Source organism: Coenobita brevimanus, chromosome 25 (genome assembly GCF_032717465.1).
Source record: "Coenobita brevimanus isolate Jiangsu-jjx chromosome 25, ASM3271746v2, whole genome shotgun sequence".
Lineage (NCBI taxonomy): Eukaryota > Metazoa > Arthropoda > Malacostraca > Decapoda > Coenobitidae > Coenobita > Coenobita brevimanus.
In genome coordinates, this window is record NC_136978.1 from 45318205 (window position 1) to 45325704 (window position 7500).

The following is a 7500-nucleotide window of genomic DNA, read 5'->3' on the forward strand; positions in this document are numbered from 1 at the left end:
GCAGGTCAGCTCTAGAACTGTCTTTCGCAGTCTGTATTTCCATCTGTCTATGACCTCCACTCTTTGAAACGCAGTTTGTCCCGACACCTAAAAAAGAAAAGATTTTGAATATGATTTTCTTTAGTTTTCCTTAGTTGTTTTTTCTTCTTCGGCCTTCAACCTCGATTTTCTTTTTAATTATTTGGAGATTGGAAAGAGTGTGAAGGTCAGGTACAAACTCGAGTGTGTGTGTGTGTGTGTGTGTGTGTGTGTGTGTGTGTGTGTGTGTGTGTGTGTGTGTGTGTGTGTGTGTGTGTGTGTGTGTGTGTGTGTGTGTGTGTGTGTGTGTGTGTGTGTGTGTGTGTGTGTGTAGCCTTAAGACAGTGGACTATTGGGTCCCTTTGAGGCTTACCACAGATATTGCTACTGCTTCACCCCCCTCCCTCCACTCCACACTTTATTCTTTTTCTGTTTACTTCTCCTCCCTTCTTTCTTCCCCTCTTTTTCCCCTCTCCTCTTCTTCCACACCATAGCCTTCCACACCACACCACACTACTGTACACCACACCACACCACACCACACCACACTACACCACACTACACCACACCACACTACACCACACCACACCACACTACACCACACCACACCACACCACACCACACTACACCACACCACACACCACCTTCCCTCTCCCTTTCCTCTTCCTTTCCTCTGCTTCTACGCCACACCATACCACACTACACCATGCTACACCATACCAAACCACACCATAATACACACCATACCACACCACATCATACCACACTGCACCACACCACACCACACCATAACACACATCATATCACACCACACCACACAACTCCATCTCCCTCCTCACGCTCCTCTTCTCTTCCGCTTCTTCTCGTCCCTCTTCCTTCTTCAACACTCTTTTCCTCTTAGCTCACTCTGCCCCACCTCTGCTCTCCTGTTTTCTCTCTCCTAACTTCCCCCTTCCTACACGCCTTACCCTCACCCCTCCTGTTCTTTTCCATCTTATTCTCGTCTCTTCTCTCCTCTCCTTTCCGCTCTCCTTCCCCCACCTCTCTCTCTCTCTCTCTCTCTCTCTCTCTCTCTCTCTCTCTCTCCAAGCCTCTCATAAGAAACTATTGATTTGTAAACTCTCGTCCAAATGCCGATGGCAGAATGGCCGTGTTTTTATGTGCATGATATACGTAAATAGATTAATGGATAGATAGAGATATACAGACAGAGAGATAGATAGAAACAGGTAAACTAATATAGACAGATAGATGGATGGATGGATGGATGAAAGGACGGGCAGAACAGATAAACAAAGTGAGACTTTAATTGACAGTAAAAAGAAGACAAAAAAAAAAAAAAGAAGATAGTTAAGGGGTAACTCACCTAGAACCGAATAGCCCCTATCGGCATACTGGGTCCAATGAGGGACAGTGAATGGGTGTTCGGGAAGGTCCTCGAGTTCCTATAGGTCTTCTAAGGGAGGTTCTGGGTCCGTAGGAGGGCTGTCACACCGCCAGTACTTCTTCTTGCACTGACCAAGTCCTCGAGTAGACCGGGGGCTGACTGAGGGCTGATTAAGGGTTGATTTAGGGCTGTTTGAAGGTTGATTAAGGGTTGATTGATTATCTGTGGGTTGATTGAGGCCTGGATTAAGGGCTGATGTGGGTGAATGGGCCATGTTATGTGGGTGTGGATGGGGTCGAGTTTGAGAACTAGTTTGGTGAAGGAACTGACTTTGTTGAGTTTGCTGAAGTGCCTGGGCCTGAACTCTGGGTTCTCGGAGTGCCTGAGACTGTGAATCTAGTGAGTGAGGTGCTTGCGGATGGAAATTAAGTGGCTGATTTGCCTGAGTGTGAGATCTGTAGTGAAAACTAAGTGGGTTTAGAACTCCCTGGAGTTGAACACTGGATGTGTAGGGAGAATTTATAGGTGCCTGGGGTTGAGAATTGGATGTATGGTGGGAATCAGCCTGGTTTAGGAGTTGCTGAGACTGGGAATTGGATGAAAAGTTAGGATTTGCGAAGTCACGATGTCTCCGATTTTGATCATTGTCCTGGGTAAGAAATCCATGCTGAGGATGAGAATAGGATGCGTGCTGAGAATTTGCCTGTCTTTCTGGGTGAGAATTAAGAACTCTCTGAGGATGAATCTTAGATCCTTGTTGAGAATCTTGAAGTCTCTGGGCGTAAGAATCACGCGTTTGGCGAGATTGCTCAACTCCTTCGGCTTGAAAATCGGGTGTTTGGCGAGGATCATGGTATTGAAAGCCATTTCCTTGCTGATAAGTTAGAGATCCTTGGGCGTAATAATTTGGTATTTGGCGATTATCTTTAACACCTTGGGTCTGAACATTAGACAACTGTGCTTGTAAACTGTGCGTCATATTGAGTATAGTGAGGAGTGGTTGTGGTCTGGGTGGGTAAGCGGAGAAGGGGTGGATGTCAGGGGCAAGCAAGGCTTGTCTTGGGTCCAGCTGGTGGGCGAGGAAGGACAGGCAGAAGAATATGGTAACGATGCCGCTGGCCAGGCTGCACAGACGGCGATGTGGCGGCATCCTAAGTGTACTTCCTATATGCCATCTCCTGACCCAGCCACACCGACCTGAGAAAGACACGGAGACAAACAGCTTTACTTGTTGGAGCACATCAAGGGAGAGAGAGAGAGAGAGAGAGAGAGAGAGAGAGAGAGAATGTGTTTATGTATAGCTATAAATACCTCGTTGTATTTATTATGGGTGTTTTTCTGAGGCATCATGGGTGTTATTGGATCCGATGTGTGATTTTGTTGCTTTGTCGTTTTTTTTTTTTTTTTGTCTTGGCGCTGTGGTATTTGTCGTGTGTGTGTGTGTGTGTGTGTGTGTGTGCTTGAGACAGTGAAAAGGAGACTAATAGATAAATAGAGAGAGAGAGAGAGAGAGAGAGAGAGGGAGGGGGGAGACAATGCAGGCAGCTTGCCAAATACACCTGTGGATCAAATCACTATTGGGTCTCTCTCTCTCTCTCTCTCTCTCTCTCTCTCTCTCTCTCTCTCTCTCTCTCTCTCTCTCTCTCAGTGTATTAGGCTGTATATATATGGCTGGAGATTCATGGAACTGGACTTTTATTTTCAGACCGAGAGAGAGAGAGAGAGAGAGAGAGAGAGAGAGAGAGAGAGAAGGAGGGAGGGGGGGGAGAACCGTATGCATAGTGCAAAATTGGGCTAAAACATGAAAAATAAGGTATTCTCATTTTATCAATTAACACACACTACTTGCTTTGCATAAGCAAGCGGCCAGGATAATAATATTTTATGTTTTAAGAAATAAACTTAGCATTTTCAAGTGCAAGGAAGAAGGAACAAAAGTCCAGGAGCCTGCAAACTGTTCCCTGCAAGACAAACAAAAACAAGATAAAAGACAACCTGAAAGACAGCCAGACTCAAGATACGTTCATTTCCAGATGCCTGGACACACTGCTTTTGAAAGACTGGAAAATATAGGCCGTAGGAAATGCAGACAGAGGGAGACAATTCCAGGGTTGACTTGTTGCATACATGAAGGACAGGGAGTAACGAGAAATTCTTGCATTAGAAGGTTGGACAGAAAGGAGATGGGAGTTTGTTGCCATAGTGGCAGAGAGATGCAAGCTGACAGTTCAGAGGGGCAGTGACCGTTGAAATAGCAATAGAAATGAGAAAAAGATGCAACAGTGCGGAGAAGAGACAGAGGTTGAAGGGAGCCAGGAAGAGACTTAGAGTTAATGAGACGAGATTCTTTGACTCCACCCTGCTGAGAATAGCTGTATGTGGGAAGCCTCCCCACACATGGAGGAGACGTGGCTCAATCGGTAGAGAGGTGGCCAGCAGTCCTAACGGACCCAGGTTCAAATCCCGGCTGGGGCAGGGAACAGTTAAAGGATTTGAATTTCATTAAATCAGGCTTTACTGATCTACCAGAAGACCCGCCGACATGTCGTAAAAATACACCCGCTAATACCAATACACCAGTCCTGTATGAGACAGCCCTAGCATGTATTCAATATGGACGGTGGGTGTTAGCGCCGAAGTGGTGACATGTAAAGGTGTATGGTATGTAGGAGGACTGCTGGGCCTTGATAGCAGGCTGTGAAGCCTATGCCCAGAGTCGGACACATTAAAAAAAAAAAAAAGAGAGAGTTGTACTGTACACAGGGCGAATAAAACCTGTGTATAAAGCCAAGAACTGTGCAGGGGTAAAATAACACGGAGTCGGGTTAGCACATTTACTCTCTTGGAAGCAGATTTACAGGAGAGGTAATAATGTTCTTTCCAAGGTAAATCCCTAGAGAATGAAACCCAGAGCATAAGTTGTATAGGCATCTTAGGTCTCTCTCTCTCTCTCTCTCTCTCTCTCTCTCTCTCTCTCTCTCTTTAACATGTTCAAAAATGTCTTTCCAAATGTGTTTCATTCTTCTATACTCTCACTTAATTTTCTTTGCTCGCAGCTTGCACAAACTTTTCTTGATGTTAACCACGACTGGTGGTTAAGCCAGTTCTTTCATATTAATTCTTAACAAAAACCTTTCACACAAGCTAGGAGAGGTGAGAGCAAGAGCCTGGTTTAGTATTTCTAAGTTCAAGGATAAATTAGTAATTGTCAGGGGGCAGGATTCCTTCTCTAAGAGGCCGACAGTACTTAATATTTTAGCATCCATGAGTGATTATATCTTCCTGACCACTGTTTGAAGAGAGAGTTTATAAATTTCTCGCTTTTAGAGAATCGGCGACGTAAGCCAGAATATAGTAAATGTTTTAGACTTTATCAGTCACAAACCCAGCAAATCCCTGTTTCTTTATGACAGAGAGAGAGAATTAAAGAAAGACAGACCACTAAATTAAAACAAATCACACATCCCATTTTCTACAACCAGAACTGTTGTAAGTGATTCACTTGAAGGCCTCACTGAATAAAAGTGTAATTCGTTTTTCATCATTCTTATATTTGCATTCCAGAATTCCAATATATATTCAGAGAGAGAGAGAGAGAGAGAGAGAGGAGGGACGAAGAGAGATAATTAATGAAAAAAAAATATTAATCATATTTATCATTAGCTAATAAGTACACAATTGTCATTAAACATGACCAATTAGGTATGCTAATGACTTCAGTAATGACTGACACACACACACACACACACTCTTACCCTGTGCCTGCCAATTTGGGACTCTCATGGAGCCGTGATCCCCGCTAATTTTCCACATTTTTTCTTCCCTAGTTAGGTTAGGGATGATGAGAAAACATGGAAAACAACCACGAAAGTACTCACAGAAACCTAAAAGGTCGATTTTGAGGTCGATTTGTTCTCAGCCGTCGGCTGAAATGTTCGGCCTGTCCGTGACACCCAGTTAGTTGACGTAGGAGACTGGCGTTTTCTTCTTGGGTATCAATTCCAAATGACCCAGGGGCACTCTTGGAAGGTACATGGATGATGTGGGAACTGTCCCTAAGCCTAATGATGTGAGTGGGACATTGCATTACAACATGTGAACGAGTGGCGTTTATCAGCTAAATGTTCGTAATTTTGGAATTTGTATTTTACTCATGTAAAAGAGTGTTTGCATAATCTTTATCAGCATCATCATCAACTGGTGAACCACTTTCACCATCAATGGGAACCATCAGATGTCAGTCTCATGCTGGGAAGGCCTCGGTGCAACATGATGCTCACTCACGGTCAAACTAAGACTGAGGAGACGGCTGCCCACTTGGCCTGGGAGAGGTGTGGGTGAGTCATAGTATCAGTACCAGCCCTACGGAGGTGAGGGACTAAGCCTACTAAATATCTCCCGCCAAGTTAGAATTTTCGAATTTTGGTGATTTTTTTCAGTTGCAGAATGTATATTTACTGTTTTTGCAATTTGTGCATGCACATGGCAGACCGTATATTTAAGGCTGAGGCACACGGCAGGTTAAAGCTGTCCTTCTACTACAGGACGCGACGCTGCTATACTCACAAAGATGGTGTGTTTCTCAGTCTTGTTTTGCTGGGAGAACTTTGTTTTGGTTGTATCTCCATTGTCTGTATTCTTCTCTGGCCAGGCTCCCAGCTTCTGGATGAATGGTTCCTTCACTGCAGAGGGCTCGCCATTGTTTGCAGTCAGAGACATCGGTTTCAAGGTCTTTTGGTATGATGTTGCATTTCTTCTTATATGATCTTCATATCTCTTTTGCTGTCCCGCTGGGTTGCAACGTGCTGCGGGAGTTGGCCATACAGAATCTGGTAGGGAAGGCGGTGCTCAGGCATGCGGAACACGTGTCCAACCCATCTGTTTTGTTTTTTTGTTTTTTTTCTTGTGCCAGCATGGTTTCTCTGCTGGCTGACTTTGCCTGGTGAAGAATTTATGAGTGAGGGACTTTATCCTCCCACGCGAGTCCTGGGATGCATATTAGCATCAGACTGGGATGTATATTAGCATCAGATGTGAAAAGATGCTGGTTGGTGGTCCAAGATTCAGCTGCATATAAGAGGGCTGGGAGGCATACAGTTGTTTAAACTGATACCTTTATCTCAATTGTTAAGTTGATGTTTTCAAAGAGTCTAGATCTGAGATGCCCAAAAGAGGCTGAGGCATGATTGATTAGTGCAATGACTTTTGCATCAATGTAATGTTTATCTGTAAGCGCACTTCCGAAGTACGTAAAATTCTCCATTTTCTTGCTGAAATGCAAGAGGCACTGCTGCATTGTTTCTCTGAAATATTACAGTATTTCTCTTTTATTGACATTTATTCAGAGATGAATTGCATGGTGAATGTTGGAAATGATCGTGAGAGACTTTTGTAGGGCTACTTGGGTATGACAAAGGACAGCACAGTCATCAACATATTGCAATTCTAGGAAATGAGCCTTTGATTGTGCTTGAAGACATCTGAGATTAAATAAGTTACCATCTAGACAGAAATGGATTTTTACTCCATCATCAGAGTTCATTTTCTGGTGACTTACAAGGGTGACTGCAATGAGGTAGATGTTGAAATGACAGGAGCCAGGACACATCCTTTCTTTACACCCATCCACACTGAAGGGTTCGGATTTTCTCCCACCTACGGACACATGAGCACTCATGTTGCCATGCAAACTCCTCAGGATGGCAAGAAATATATTTGGAACTCCAGATTTTGAAAGAGCATCCCATAAAAGTTCTCTGTAGACAGTGTCAAATGCTTTTGCAAGATCAATGAATGCAATATACAAGTCACTGTTCTGCTCATGATAGTTCTCTTGTATCTGTCAGGCAACAAAGGTCATATCATGGGTACTTTCTTCCATCCGAAATCCACATTGTGTTTCACAGAGTATTGACCCAGTCAAATGTTTTGTCAGTCTGGATAACATTGTCTTGGCTAGTAGTTTACCAGCATTCACAAGGAGGAGGATGCCTCTGTTGTTGTGACAATTTGAGCAGTACCGTTTCATCTTGTAGATGGTTACAATATCAGAGGTAAGCCATTCAGATGGAATTTGTTCTTGGTTTCAGATAGTC

At 43.9% G+C, this 7500-nt stretch overlaps 1 pseudogene; it reads right to left on the bottom strand.

Moving 5' to 3' along the window:
• Window positions 1-2257, bottom strand: part of LOC145393842 (heparan sulfate glucosamine 3-O-sulfotransferase 6-like) — a 65017-nt pseudogene extending 62760 nt beyond the window's left edge.
• Window positions 2258-7500: the final 5243 nt, after the last annotated feature.